Source organism: Ciconia boyciana, chromosome 30 (genome assembly GCF_034638445.1).
Source record: "Ciconia boyciana chromosome 30, ASM3463844v1, whole genome shotgun sequence".
NCBI classification, from domain to species: Eukaryota; Metazoa; Chordata; class Aves; order Ciconiiformes; family Ciconiidae; genus Ciconia; species Ciconia boyciana.
Window position 1 is genome coordinate 180,146 of NC_132963.1, and position 14,615 is coordinate 194,760.

At 51.9% G+C, this 14,615-nt stretch overlaps 1 non-coding gene across 1 annotated transcript; it reads right to left on the reverse strand.

Annotated features, from left to right (window-relative positions):
* Positions 1 to 220: 220 nt before the first annotated feature.
* TRNAF-GAA (transfer RNA phenylalanine (anticodon GAA)) lies at positions 221 to 293 on the reverse strand. Its single transcript has one exon. It is a non-coding gene; the product is annotated as a tRNA-Phe (tRNA).
* Between the last annotated feature and the right edge of the window lie 14,322 nt (positions 294 to 14,615).

Here is a 14,615-nt window from a genome sequence, read left to right on the forward strand (position 1 = left end):
GAGGGGCAGCTGGAGAGCACCCCAGAGGAGCACTGAATGGAGAGTCCTGCCGCGGGGGAGGCTGGGCACTTGTGGTGCTGGAAGAAGGCTCCTTCTAAGCCACAGATCTGCAGCTACAGAGCAGGGACAGTGCTCTGGCAGGAGGTGAAGGTGCAAGCAGGGCTGGGGCAGGCTGGAAGAAGGCAGATGGGCTCTGCAAAAATCTGAGGGAGAAAATCATCGCTGAAGCCCGGGGTTGAACCAGGGACCTTTAGGTCTTCAGTCTAACGCTCTCCCAGCTGAGCTACTTCAGCCCTGCTGCAGCAGCCTTTCTCCCTTTGCCACCCGTGCCAGGACACAGGCTGACACACACGAGGAGCGCTCCTCAGGGAGGTTCCCAGGGAAAAGCTGTGCCCAGCCTCAGGCACAAGGGACCTGGCCCCTCCCTGCCTCCAAGCCCAGGTGGGCTCCAGGTTTGGGGCAGGCCAGCTTGCACTGGACATGCCAAGATGTGTGTGGGCCTTGGACAAATGTGGCAGTGGTGAAGGCAAGTAGACAGGCCAGGCACGTGCAACTAAAAAGGCTGAGGGTGGAAGAAGCGTGGGGCTGCTGGAAGACCTTATCTCCTTCCCCATGGAAGGCCTCCCCCCATTCCTTTTTCCCCAGCTCAACTTCCCTCCTTCCTTCCCTACTCTTCTACCCATGAGCAGTGCTTCGGGATGGGGAATGGAGTTGTGGTCAGTCCATAACAGTTCCTCTCTGCTGCTCCTTCCTTCTAACACCTTTCCCGTGGGGTCCCTCTTCTGGGCTACAGTCCTTCAAGACAAACCTGCTCCGGCATGGGCTCTCCTCAAGCCACCATTTCTTCAGGAAATATCCAGCATCTCCAGTGTTGGGTCTTCTCTGGACTGCAGGGCTTACCTTCTCCACTCTGGTCTCCTCCATGGGCTGCAGGGAAATACCTGCTCTGCTGTGGTCCTCTCCATGGGCTGCAGGGAACTATCTGCTCTGCTGCCTGAAGCACCTCCTCTCCCTCCTTCTTCACCAACCTTGGAGTTTGCAGGGCTGTTTCTCACACTGTTTTTTGCTATCATCTCCTCTCACATTCTAGCAGTTGTGTCCTTTCTTAAATACACTTTCACAGAGGTTCCACCAGCTTCGTTGATGGGTTCAGTTTTGGCCGGCGGTGGGTCCATTGTGGAGCCGGGTGGAACCAGCTCTGTCTGGCATGGAGGCAGCCCCTAGTCTCCTCTCACAGAGGCCACCCCTGCAGCCCTCCCACTACCAAAACCTGGACATGGACACCAATACACAGTGTAAATCTTTGACTTACTAAATGACGTCCCCTGCTCTTCCCTCCTCAACAAATATCATTTACTCGCTGAGGAGGAAGAGAGAGAAACAGGGAAGGCCTTGAGGCTGTGCAAACACGGTTCAGCAATAGCTACAACATTGCTGTGTTGTCAACACTGGTTTGGTCACAATCCCAACACAGCACTATACGGGCTGCTATGAAGAAAGTTATCTACATGCCAGCCATACCAGTTCAATGTGCCTGGAAATAGTCTCCAGGATTCACTGCTCCATCACCTTCCTAGGGAGAGAGGTGAGGCTGACTGGCCTGTAGTTCCCCGGCTCCTCCTTCTTGCCCTTCTTGAAGATAGGAGGGACATTTGATTTCCTCCAGTCTTTGGAGGACTGTATTGTGTGCACACCTGAACTCAGGCAAGAGGAATCCACCACCTGTGGGTTTGTGGCAGGCACAGGAAGGAGCTGAGTCCCTGTGACGGATGCACTCAACTCCTTGACCAAACTAGTGGTAGTTTGGTTCAGGCTCCAAAGGAGGTAAAGGCCTGAGCCGTAACTGGGCCAAGAACTTCTCTAGTTCCAACCTCTTCTCTGGAGACCCACACAGAAAGAGAGTGACATGGTGAGAACTGATGCATATGGCCTTGGAAACCTGAACGCTGAGCATGCGATTAACACATGAATAGCAGGTGATTCTTCCAAGACTCATTTGTCAAGGAACAGAGAAAGTTGTGGGTACAAGGAGTCTCAGGCATCCCTTCTCCATCGCATGGAATTTAACTACAAGCCAACCACTTTATTCCATAACTATGGCAGCCTCAGTGAGCCTTCCTTCAGCTCTCCCTGCTAAGCAGCTGGCTGCACGGCAGTGATCTCCCCTTGAGCTGGGACGCCTCTCAGGGTTACTCCTCGAGGCTGACAGATCTTTTACCAAATGCAGGTCTTTGATAAGTGACCAGTATCGCGCATAACCTTGTATTATACTGCACTAAGATTTTGTCTTGGTAACTTCCATTTTTGCATTGGTAACTTTGATTCTGTACTGGTAACTTTGAATCATTGTTATATCCTTTGTGCAGTAAGTAATGGAGTGCAGCTTGGCCTTGAACTTTGTTAAGTTTCAAGAAAACCACTTTTGCCGATACCTTTGGCGGTGGTTCTTTAAGAGGTCTAAATCACCCATCCGTGACAAATTGCTGTAGTCGGCAGGATTCTAAATCAGGATCCATGACAGGAGACCTTCTTGTAGCCATACACCATATCTAGAAGGCTTGTAAGAAGATGGAGAGAGACTTCTTACCAGGGCCTGTAGTGATAGGACAAGGGATAATGTTTTTTAAAAGAGAGTAAATTTAGTTTGGCTATTGGAAGAGATTTTTTATGGTGAGGGTGGTGAGACACTGGAACAGGTTGCCCAGAGAACTTGTGGATGCCCCATCCCTGGAAGTGTTCAAGGTCGGGTTGGATGGGGCTTTGAGCAACCTGACCTAGTGAAAGACGTCCCTGCCCATGGCAGGGGGGTTGTACTAGATGAGCTTTAAAGCCTCCTTTCCAACCACAGCCAGTCTATGAGTCTATGAGTCTATGAGTCTGCTATTATCAACTTCCCTTTTCTTAGCATGAGGCAGGTAAGTAGAGGTTCAGAGAGAGGAGAATAGTCAAGGGCTGAGAACACAGGTACAGGGCAGGGCACCCTGGTTGTGATCTGCTTCCCAGCCCTGCATCACCCCGGCTGTAGATGGCATGGACCTTGCAGCAGTGCCATGGTGTTGTCATTCAGGTAGTGGCACACAGTCACTGGACCCCTTTGGGAGGCCCTGGGTGTCTGCCCCACACCAGCTCTAACAGGGCACGGCTTTCCTGCACGTTCGGTGCTGTGTTTGCCTACTGAGTGGAGTTGCGTTTGGCACCCAGGCACCTGGCATGGCACTAGAGGCTTTTTTTTGTCTTTTTTTTAATGGCATTAAAAGGAGAGCTCTGAAAGAAAAGTCTTCAGTGCAGGGATGTGGATGTGTCTTAGCTTTATAGTGACTGGAGCTTTAGTGAGTCCATTGGAGAGAGACCTGGGTCTCCTTCTGGGGCCCTCCTCGCTTTGATGAGCTCAGGGAGATACTTTACAAGGCACATTCAGGTTCCCTAAATGTCTGGGGTCATTGTGGGTGGCCAAGGAGATCCCCATTCCCCCTCTGGCCCTCAGCTGATGCTCAGGAAGGAGGTGGGTATTCTCAGAGATTTTCCATCAGGGCTTGCAAGCCCTTGCACAGGTCTTGGACCACCTCTGGCACCTCCGTCATCACAAAGGATCTGTATGTGAGCACCTGAGTCCCTGCTCAATAAAGGTAAGGGGCTCACACGCTGCCAACTCTTTTGTGCACACCTGAACTGAGCCAGGAGAATTCCCAGCTCCTCTGGGTCTGTGAAGTCAGAGGGGAGCTGAATCCTGCTTCAGCCCGAGGGCTTCCTCGGCTGCAGATGAGACGCCTGCATTGCCTCAGCTGAATCCCTGCCCTGCACAAGGGAAGCCAACCCCCTCCCTGTCCCTGTCTGTGTGTTATTTCGTTATGGGACAAGAATATCGGTGTCCAGAGGGGAACACTGACACCTGTCATACAGAACCACACTCTGCTAGGACAAACCATGCTGCTGGAATCAGACGCTCTCCACTGTTGGTGATTACTTCAGGGGATGTTGCAGCATGTTCCCCAGGGCTGACCGCAGCCGCTCGCTCACTCCTCCCTGGTGGGATGGGGGAGAGAATCAGAGGGGTAAAAGTGAGAAAACTCATGGGTTGAGATAAAGACAGTTTAATAGCTACAGCAAAAGCCGTGCATGCAACCAAAGCTAAACAAGGAATTCCTTCACTACTTCCCAATGGCAGGTGGATGTTCAGCCATCTCCAGGAAAGCAGGGCTCCACCACACGTAACGGTTACTTGGGAAGGCAAATGCCCTAACTCCAAAAGTCCCCCCCTTTTTGCTTCTTCCCCCAGGTTTTACTGCTGATCATGACATCATATGGTATGGAATATCCCTTTGGTCAGCTGGGGTCAGCTGTCCCAGCTGTGCCCCCTCCAGGGTCTCACCACCCTCATCGTAAAACATTTCTTCCTTACATCCACTCTAGATCTACCCTCTTCCAGTTTGAACCCCTTGCCCCTTGTCCTGTGTGCGATAATTGCTGGAGGTGACTGAGAAATTAAATTTATATTCACACTTTTAGGTAAGGCACAGCATTGAAGATTCCTGGGTGGAATGTGGCTGACATGCAAGGCAGTTCCCATGGCAGTTCCCTAGGCCTGTAACCTTAGACGTCGGTGACGCCAGGGGAGCTTGGTGTACTGACTCTAAGAAGGTCCTGTTCGGAGGGTGGAGCGGTGTGGAGACGCCGCGGCCAGGCTCTGCAATGAAATGGGAACTCAAAGGTATTGTGTGTGACCAGTAAGATGCACATTTGCTGTCCTGGGCCAACAGTCTGTCATGTTTCTGACAAAATGCTGTCCTTTGATGACCTTTGCTCATTATAACATCATTATAATACCAAAACACACCTCGGTCCCAAAAGCTGCCCGCCTCCAAGGCGCGACCACCCCTCACTGATCTTGAGCTTTGAATTTTTCCTACCCTATACCTTGAAAAGCAAAGTGAGAAAACTTTACACCAATCCTAAACAAAGATGTATGACTAGAGTCACTCAAGCTCCACCCGAAAGGTGAAAGATAGTATAAAATGGCTTAAGAGAAAGCGAATGTTAGGGAAGACACCATCGCGTACCACTCTGACCTCTGGGATGAGGCGACGGGCTGAGCCTCTCTTCCCCTCCATCGGGACGCCTTTGGGTAAGAGTTGAACACTTGGTTATACCAAGTGCCTCCCGGAGAAACTTAGAAATTTCTCTAGAGTTGCTTTATCATCTTTAACACGTTTATAGCCAGCAGTGTCACTCATACTCTTGGTATTTGCACGTGCTTTGCAGACAGTGAATTTATCAGTGGTAATCTAAAGAATCTGTGTATCTGTTGCTCTAATAAACTGCACTCTTTATTAATCTAGCTGTGGTAGTTAGTGAACACAACCAGACGCTCTAAGTGTGGCCGTGATCGTTTATGCAACACGACTTGACTGGGGGTGCAGCGCGTTTAAATTAACGCTGTTGCCTTTATGCTGATGAATGGCTGCATATACAGTCCTTAGAAAATAACCGTTGACCACGTCTGAGACTAGGACTAGACTTAGCCGCACCTAGACTCCTCTCTGAGAAGGAGTTTAGAAAGCAAGGGGGTCCTGTCTGAACCTGGTGACTCAACGGGAGGGTTCCCCCCCTCAGCCACTCCTCGGACTCCTACGTGCCAGTAACTCTTAGCGCAACATCCTGTCACTACAGGCCTTGGTAAAAGTCTCTCTCTGTCTTTCTTATAAGCCCCCTTTATATATTGAAAGGCCACAAGAAGGTCTCCCAAAAGCCTTCTCTTCTCCAGGCTGAACAACCCCAACTCTCTCAGCCTTTCTCCACAGGAGAGGTTTTCCAGCTCTCGCATCATTTTTGTGGCCCTCGTCTTCACCTGCTCTAATAGGTCCACGTCTTTCTTTTGGTAGGGAACCCAGAGCTGGACGCAGTACTCCAGGTGGGGTCTCACAAGAGCAGAGTAGAGGGGGAGAGTCACCTCCCTCCACCTGCTGGCCACGCTTCTTTTCATGCAGCCCAGGATACGCTTGGCTTTCTGGGCTGCAAGCACACACTGACGCCTCATGTCCAATTTCTCACCCACCAGTACCCCCAAGTCCTCCTCTGCAGGGCTGCTCTCAATCCCTTCATCCCGCAGTCTGTAATGAGTCTGGGGATTGCCCCACCCCAGTGCAGGACCTTGCACTTGGCCTTGTTGACCTCAATGAGGTTCACATGGGCCTACTCCTGCAGCCTGTCAAGGTCCCTCTGGAGGGCATCCCTTCTCTCTAGAGTATCAACTGTACCGCTCAGCTTGGTGTCATCTGCAAACTTGCTGAGGGTGCACTCAATGCCACTGCCTATGTCACCGATGAAGATATTAAACAGTACTGCTCCCAGCAGGGGCCCTTGAGGGACACCTCTCGTTACTGGTTTCCACTGGGACATTGAGTTCATTGACTGTAACTCTTTGGATGCGGCCATCCTGATAGTTCCTTATGCATGGAATAGTCCACCTGTCAATCCCATAGCTCTCCAGTTTAGAGGCAAGAATGCTTGGGGCACCCTCTGAAAGGCCTTACAGAAGTTTAGGTAGATGACACTTGCAGCTCTTCCCTTCTCCACTGACGCAGTTACTCCATCACAGAAGGCCACTACATCCGTCAGGCACAATTTGTCCTTGGTGAAGCCATGCTTGCTTTCTCTCATCACCTCCCTGTCTTCCATTTCTTTTAACATATCTTCCATTTGTTTCAACACGGCTTCCAGGACATTCTGTTCCATTATCTTACTGGGCACGGAGGTGAGGTTGGCTGTTGAGTAGTTCCCAGAGTCCTCCTTTTTACCCTTTTTAAAAATGGGTGTGATGTTTCCCTATTTTCCAAACACTGGGGACATTGCCTGCCTGCCATGAAGTTGCAAATATGATGTTTTGAGGCTTATGGGTTGGTTGGTTGGTTGTGAGAAGCGTGGGCAGGCTTGAGGGTGGGAAAGTTCTTACGTCAGGCACAGACCTGGAAGCTCTGGCAGCACATTGACCCCTTCTCTGACCACGGCTCAAGAGGAGCATTTTCACCTCCCCACGTGCCTTCCTGGTGCGCGTTGGGATCCCTGCCCTGGAACACGCCAGGAGCACAGGCACCACTGCTACGGGAGACACGATGCGCAGGTGCCCCGCCCAGCAGCTTCTGGTGGAAGTCCCGCCCCCTCCCAGCAGCCGCAGGGGCCATTTGCCCTGGAAGCCACTCTCCTCTCCCGGCCATGTGCTCTGTTGTGATTGGCTGGCAGGACCGGCCACCCCTTCCGGTTACCCAGAAGTGCATCACACCCAGAAGGCCCTTCGCCTATATATGCAAGGGCTGCCATTTTGTTTTCGCCACCATTTTATGACAGGGTGCCGCCATTCCATGGCAGTGACCTGCCATTTTGTTCCATATCACACTGCTCTGTGATTGGCTAATGGCCATTTCTCGACACCGTCACACTCACGTGTTCTCAGGCAGCCCCTCTGACTGGCCGGCAGGACTGGCGACCTGTCCCAGTGTTCCCAGGGACACGTCACAAAGGAAGCCCCCTGTCACGACATACAGGGAGGCTGCTACATCTGACAGCCTCATTCCCCATGTGTTTTCATCCTACATTGTGATTGGCTGACAGCCATTTTGTGACACCATTATTCTCAGGCAGCCTTGTGATTGGCTGCCCAGCTCCTTTGGTCCAGGAAGTGCTTACATGTAAAAATAGATAAATTTATAGAATTTGTATCGCGATAGATATCACAGGTTATTTTCTCCTCTCTCCTTCCAGTTGTGGGCAGCGACACTAGAAGGAACAGAGACACCCAATCTATTAACTCATGGCTCCGTGTCTGGTGTCATCGCCATGGATTTGTTTTTTTTGACAACGGGATGGCCTACACAGCACCGGGTTTGCAGGCATGTGATGGGATTCATCTTTCTCAAAGGGGAAAGAGAATCTTTGATCAGGAACTTGCAGGGCTCATCGACAGAGCTTTAAACTAGATTCGAAGGGGGAGGGGGATAATATCAGGCTTGCCCGAGGGACGACGTGCCACGGTTAGAGGGAGCGGGTGCCAGCGAGGGCACTCGGCCTGCGTCTCTGCGATGTGCGGGGTACGCTGGGGCACAGCCGAAGTCAAACAGAGTTGAGCTAGGGGATACTGAGGCAATAGGAGCCAAGAGGGAAATGCCAGTGAAACGCCTCAAAGCACACAAGGGGTGTTCCTCTATGAAGGAGACATGGACGACAGCCCAGCTGAAGTGCCTCTACACCAATGCACGCAGCATGGGCAACAAGCAGGAGGCGTTGGAAGCCATTGTACATCAGGAAAACTATGATATGGTTGCCATCACGGAAACGTGGTGGGATGACTCGCACAACTGGAGTGCGGCGATGGATGGCTATAAAGTCTTCAGGAGGGATAGGTGAGGCAGGAGAGGCAGTGGGGTAGCCCTATACGTCAGGGAGTGTCTGGATAGTTTAGAGCTCGCTGATGGTGATGATAGGGTGGAGTGTCTGTGGGTAAGAATCAGGGGGAAGGCCAACAAGGCAGATATTGTGGTGGGAGTCTGTTACAGACCACCCAACCAGGATGAGGAGACTGATGAACTATTCTATAAGCAGCTGGGAGAAGCCTTGCGATCGCTAGCCCTTGTTCTTGTGGGGGACTTCAACCTACCGGATGTCTGCTGGAAATACAATACAGCAGAGAGGAAACAGTCTAGGAGGTTCCTGGAGCATGTGGCAGATAACTTCCTGACACAGCTGGTGAGGGAGCCAACTAGGGAAGACGCCCCGCTGGACCTCTTGTTCACGAACAGAGAAGGACTTGTGAGCCATGTGATGGTTGGAGGCCGTCTTGGGCAGAGTGATCACAAAATGATAGAGTTCTTGATACGTGGAGAAGCAGTGAGGGGGGTCAGCAAAACTGCCACCTTAGACTTCCGGAGGGCAGACTTCAGCCTGTTTATAGACTGGTCGAGAGAGTCCCCTGGGAGGCAGCCCTAAAGGGCCAAGGGGTCCAGGAAGGCTGGACATTCTTTAAGGAGGAAGTCCTAAAGGCGCAAGAGCGGGCTGTCCCCAGGTGCTGAAAGACGAGCCGGCGGGAAAGAAGACCGGCCTGGCTGACTAGAGAGCTCTTGCTCGACCTCAGGAAAAAGAGGAGAGTCTACGACCTCTGGAAGAAGGGGCAGGCAACTCAGGAGGACTACAAAGGTATAGCAAGTCTGTGCAGGGAGAAAATTACAAGGGCCAAAGCTGAGCTAGAGCTCAATCTGGCTGCTGCTGTAAAAGACAACAAAAAATACTTCTTCAAATCCATTAGCAGCAAAAGCAGAGCTAAGGAGAATCTCCAGCCCCTAGTAGACGGGGGAGGGAACACAGTGACCAAGGCTGAGGAAAAGGCTGAGGTACTTAATGCCTTCTTTGCCTCAGTCTTTAATAGCAGGGCCAATTGTTCTCTGGGTACGCAGCCCCTGGAGTTGGAAGATAGGGACGGGGACCAGAATGGAGCCCCCATAATCCAGGGGGAAATGGTTAGTGACCTGCTGCACCACTTAGACACTCACAAGTCTATGGGGCGTGATGAGATCCACCCGAGAGTACTGAAGGAACTGGCAGATGTGCTCACCAAGCCCCTTTCTATCATTTACCAGCAATCCTGGCTAATGGGGGAGGTCTGTGCTGACTGGAGACTAGCTAATGTGACGCCCATCTTCAGGAAGGGTCGGAAGGAGGACCCGGGGAACTACAGACCTGTCAGCCTGACCTTGGTACCGGGGAAGCTGATGGAGAAGGTCATCCTGAGTGCCATCACACGGCATGTAGAAAATAACCAAGGGATCAAGCCCAGCCAGCATGGGTTCAGGAAAGACAGGTCCTGCTTGACCAACCTGATCTCCTTCTACGACAAGGTGACCTGCCTAGTAGATGAGGGAAAGGCTGTGGATGTTGTCTGTCTAGACTTCAGTAAAGCCTTTGACACGGTTTCCCACAGCATTCTCCTGGAGAAACTGGCTGCTCATGGCTTGGACGGGTGTACTCGTCCCTGAGTAAAGAACTGACTGGATGGCCAAGCCCAAAGAGTGGTGGTGAATGGAGTTTATTCCAGTTGGCGGCCAGTCACAAGCGGCATTCCCCAGGGCTCTGTGCTGGGGCCAGTCCTGTTTAATATCTTTATCAATGATCTGGATGAAGGGATCGAGTGCACCCTCAGTAAGTTTGCAGATGGCACCAAGTTTTGCGGGAGTGTTGATCTGCTTGAGGGTAGGAAGGCTCTGCAGAGGGACCTGGACAGGCTGGATCGATGGGCCGAGGTCAATTGTATGAGGTTCAACAAGGCCAAGTGCAAGGTCCTGCACGTGGGCCACAGCAACCCCATGCAACGCTACAGGCTTGGGGAAGAGTGGCTGGAAAGCTGCCTGGCGGAAAAGGACCTGGGGGTGTTGGTTGACAGCCGGCTGAATATGAGCCAGCAGTGTGCCCAGGTGGCCAAGAAAGCCAAGGGCATCCTGGCTTGTATCAAAAATAGTGTGGCCAGCAGGAGTAGGGAAGTGATCGCGCCCCTGTACTTGGCACTGGTGAGGCCGCACCTCGAATGCTGTGTTCAGTGTTGGGCCCCTCACTCCAAGAGAGATATTGAGGGGCTGGAGCGTGTCCAGAGAAGGGCAACGAAGTGGGGAAAGGTCTGGAGCACAAGGCTGATGGGGAGCGGCTGACGGAACTGGGGTTGCTCAGCCGGAAGAAAAGGAGGCTGAGGGGAGACCTTCTCGCTCTCTACAACGACCTGAAAGGAGGTTGTAGAGAGGTGGGGGTCGGTCTCTTCTCCCAGGTAACAAATGATAAGAGGAGAGGAAATGGCCTCAAGTTGCGCCAGGGGAGGTTTAGACTGGATATGAGGAAATTTTACTTCAGTGAAAGGGTTGGAGTTCCAATCAAGCTCCAATCAAGCTCCAGTCAAGTTCCAATCCAATCAAGGGTTCCAATCAAGCATTGGAACAGGCTGCCCAGGGCAGTGGTTGAGTCACCATCCCTGGAGGTATTTAAAAGCTGTTTGGATGAGGTGCTTAGGGACATGGTGTAGTGGTGGTCTTGGCAGTGTTAGGTTTACGGTTGGACTCGATGATCTTAAAGGTCTTTTCCAACCTATATGATGCTGTGATTCGGTGATTCTGTGTTTTACCCACCCCCAAGTGCATCCAAAGTAATAATGGGTCGCATTTCATGGCCACTGTGGTGCAAGACTGGGCTCGACGGGAAGGCATCGAATGGCTGTTACATACACCATATTATCCCCACGCCAATGGGATTAATTCAGATATATGCTGATGTCTCACGCCACATCTGGGACATGCGATTGCCACAGGTGGTCTTTCTTGTTAACAACTGCTGGGGAAGTTACGGAAACCCCAAAATCCAAGCGTTCTGTCCTGAAAGACCATTAACAGGCAATGACCCTATACCGGACGATAAAAGGGACCGTTTCCTACTACGGACATATGTGGGCCAACCTGTAATGGTGAAACTACCTTCCATTGGCATCATGCCCATGACCCTGCAAAACCCAGAGGCTTATATGCCTGGCAAGCTCAAGAATGGTGATCCACAGTGGGTGTTGAACTCACCAGCACTGTGCCCCCTTTTAACTCTGGAGGCAAGAGGTGACTCTGCCACCACTCCAAAGAAACTGCTCAGATCATGACTGTGGTCACGGGATGGACTGTGGGACAGGTAGGATTCACCCCGTCCCGTCCCCGTCCCGATAAAGATCGTGGCTTTTGGCACGGCGATCACCGGCTTTTCGCACCTTTTGTGCTCTGCCGTGCCCGCTGGCACGTACACACCGCGGCAGGGGGAGCAGGAGAAGTGGGTCCCCTTGGCCACCAGACAGGGTCCGCAGCCACTGGGGTGCCTTGGCTCAGAGAAGCTTCTAGATCATGACCAATTCTGACCACAGCTCAGATCCAACCCAGGGTATAAATGTAGCACCGCCAGAGACCCCCTTTGAGCGTGGTCTTCTCGGAGCAGCGGGCGGGTGTTCGGGACCTCTCCCCTCGGGTTTGGACGCCACCTGAGGAAACTTCTTGGGATTGAGTGCCCTCACCTGCTTTGGTGAGTGATTTCTTCTGGATATATCCTGGAGTGAGCCCTCACCCCCCGGGTGAGCGATTATACCTTCTGGGTACCCACGAGGGAGAGAGTTTCCCCCTTTGCGAGTGAGTGTGTGCACACTTTGGGTCATTATTCTAGAGCCACGTGGTAACAATAGCCCGACAGACACCTCGAACCTGTTACGTGTTAAATGTTACCGGAGTGTTGGTTGGTTTTGGTTTACCCCTGTTTCTCATTTGGTTTGTGTCATGCGGTTTTGGCTCTTTTGTGGAATAAAGTTGTTTGAGCTTGTCCCTCATTCGAGTTAGTTTTAGCGTACCTCCGTGCCACAGGTCCAGCGGAGCACTTCTCCTTCTTGCTTCCTCCATCACCCGTGCCAGGAAATGCACTAGAAGAACTCTGGAAACCTCTTGGATTGCTTGAGCCTGTTGTGTTAAGAGCTACTGTCGCGTTACGAGTAGGAGTCTGAGGAGTGGCTGGGGGGAAACCTCCCGTTGAGTCACAAGGTTCAGACGGGACCCCCTTGCTTTCTGAACTCCTTCTCAGAGAGGAGTCTAGGTGCGGCTAAGTCCAGTCCTAGTCTCAGACTTGGTCAACAGTTTATTTTCTAAGGACGGTATATGCAGCCACCCATCAGAGTCAACATTTGCCTGTCAGAGCCCTCTCAGGGCTTTCACTGAAACAGCTTCACAAAGTTGATTAAGGTGGCAGCGTTAAAGTAATTTGGCAGCGTTATAAATCCGGTCGCATTCAGTGTACTGAACTGTCACGATTATGGATTCACAAATAACACGATGCACCCCTAGTCTAGTCATGTTGCATGAACTACCATGGCCACACTTAAAGAGTCTGGTCGCGTTCAGTGAGAACTATCATGGCTAGATGAATGAAGAGTGCAGTTTATTAGAGCAACAGATACACAGATTCTTTGGATTACCGCTGATAAATTCACTGTCTGCAAAGCACGTGCAAATACCAAGAGTATGAGTAACACCGCCGGCTACGAACGCGTTAAAAGATATAAAGCGACTCTAGAGAGATTTCTAAGTATCCTGGGCAGGCACTTGGTATAACCAAGTGTTCGAATCTTACCCAAAGGCGTCCCGATGGGGGGGAAGAGAGGCTCAGCCCGTCGCCTGATCCCAGAAGCCAGAGTGGTACGTGATGGTATCTTCTCTAGCATTCTCTGTCTCTTAAGCCATACTATTTTTTACCTTCCAGGTGGAGTTTGAGTGACTCTAGTCATACATACCTTTGTTATGATTCGTGTAAAATTTTCTTGCTTTGCTTTTGAAGGTATAAGGTAGGAAAATTCATAGTGCAAGCTGAGTGAGGGGCGGTCGCACCTTGGAGGCAGGTAGCTTTTGGGACGGAGGTGTGTTTTGGTATTGTAACGATGTTATAATGAGCAAAGTTCACCAAAAGGACAGCATTTTGTCAGAAACATGACAGGCTGTTGGCCCAGGATAGCAAATATGCAGCTTATCAGTTCCGTGGTACCTTCAAGTTCCCATGTTATCACAGAGCCTGGCCGCAGTGCCTCCACACCGCTCCACCCTCCAAGCAGCGCCTCTTAGAGCCAACACACCAAGTTCCCCTGGCGTTGCCGACATCTAAGGCTGCAGGCCTAGGGAACTTCCATGGAATGGATTCCTTGCATGTCAGCCGCACTCCACCCGGGAAGCTTCTTCAGCGCTGTGCCTTACCTAAAAGTGGGAATATAAGTTGAATTTCTAAGTCACCTCCAGCAATTATCCCACAGAGCCCTGCTGGATTGTCCTTCCAGCAGGTACCAGGGTGGTGCAGGTCCCCCAGCAGGACCAGGCCCTGCGAATGTGAGGCTTCTTTCCCTTGTTTGCAGAAGGCCTCATCTCCATCTTCCTCCTGAACAGGAGGTCTCCAGCAGATACCTGCTAACACGGCACCCACGTTGGTCTGCCTGCTGATCCTGACCCATAAGCTGGCTCCTGTCCTGCCCCGAGCCAGAGGCAAGTCCACCTCCTCGCCTTCGCAGAGGGTCCTTCCTGAAGAGCCTGTGTCCCTCCAACGCAGCCCTCCTGCTGCGGTCCCAGTGTGGTCACAGTCCCGTAATCACACACAGACTTCTGGCCCTGCTGCTGCTTCTCCACGCTGCGTGCGTGAGCCTGCAGGCCCTTCAGGGAGGCACCGGCTGTGCTGGTTTCCTGGGAAGAGTGCGAGAGCCTCCTCTGTCGTGCTGCCTGTGTGTTGGGATGTGCAGGATTGGGGCTGCACATGTGGGGTACGCGTGGACTTTCTTCCCTCCCGCCCCTACAGCAGTGCTGGGATCACACGTGGGGTGTGCATAATCCCTTTAGACCCATCCATCCCCAGGCACAAACCAGTCAGTCCAGCTGGGAACAGCCCCACAGCTCTTTATTTTGTATTTATAGGGGGATCTCGGCAGCTGAGAAGCCTCCCAGTCCCTTTGCTAACAGCCACTGCCACAGCTGCCACTCCCGCCACCTTCCCCTCTGCTGCGGTACCAGCATAGAATCATAGAATCATAGAATCATTAA